The sequence below is a fragment of the Egretta garzetta genome, unplaced genomic scaffold, assembly GCF_000687185.1.
Source record: "Egretta garzetta isolate BGI_Z169 unplaced genomic scaffold, ASM68718v1 scaffold163, whole genome shotgun sequence".
Lineage (NCBI taxonomy): Eukaryota > Metazoa > Chordata > Aves > Pelecaniformes > Ardeidae > Egretta > Egretta garzetta.
The window spans coordinates 390,845-391,834 of NW_009259308.1; the positions used below are offsets into that span (position 1 = coordinate 390,845).

Consider the following 990-nt stretch of genomic DNA (forward strand, 5'->3'; position numbering starts at 1 on the left):
AAAAGGGCTTGGGCTGGGAACTGGGGAGCTGTGCGAGGCCATTTCATCTCCTCTGATGCGTAGACCTTGGAGCCAGGGTAATCACTGCGCTAATTGTTCCTTGTTAATTGAAGATGACATTGGAATCCCTGGCTACGGAGCGGTTTCCAATCAATCCTGAAAGCTGCTCAAGAAAAGGGAACCTGTAGCGCAGCCAGGGTCCATTCAGTCCCGGCTTCCAGCGGTGGGCGTCCCGGGCGGCCGCTCTGCGGTCCGTGCTGCCTCCCATCCGCACCCCCCACCTCCCCCGATCCCCAAATGGAGATGTTTCTAGGGACAATTTATCGTTAGCATTAGGACCAGAAACCAGGGAAAGATGAAAAGTTGTGGATATGATAAAACACCCCTTAAACTTCAGGTCAGGACTCAAGAGAGACGTTATTTGCGAACGCCGGCATAGTTTTTGTGTGCCGGTCTTAAAACTCTCCTTCTTTACAACAACGGGGCATGTAAGATGGGGCACCGACTCCAAACGAGATCAAAAAGCACTTCCCCTTATGAAAATACAGCTCACTTCGCTGAGATCTCACAGGATCCTCCGGGCAACGGAGGGGAGGGGGAAGGGAGTGGAAAGCCGCTCTAATCTGATGCTTTGGACTCAGTCTAGATGGCTGAGAAATTTGATCTGTTAGGCCCGTGATTTTTTTTAAAAAAGTATTATCTAGCAACGTGCAGGGTTGACACTTGGTCTCGAGAAAATACAGTTTGCAGCCAAACTGTGCATCCGCTGCAAACGCCTCCAGCCCATTGACCCACTGCGCTCCAGCTCCAGGGGGAGGAAACCCACTCTCTTAAGTTACGAAATGAGCTGCAGTAGATGAAATCGCTTCTCGAACGAACAACCACGACAAAAATCTCTGAATAATCGGCAGCCACTTTCCGACACGCATTTTTCGTTCCCTGCCCCGCCACTCAGTATCTGCTCTCGCACGTAATCGTTTACAAAGGGCA

General features: G+C 50.9%; 1 protein-coding gene across 2 annotated transcripts in view; it reads left to right on the forward strand.

Annotated features, from left to right (window-relative positions):
• The window catches only part of LHX9 (LIM homeobox 9), a 15,213-nt gene that overhangs the window by 6,445 nt on the left and 7,778 nt on the right, over nt 1-990 (forward strand). The gene's annotated exons all lie outside the window — the stretch shown is intronic.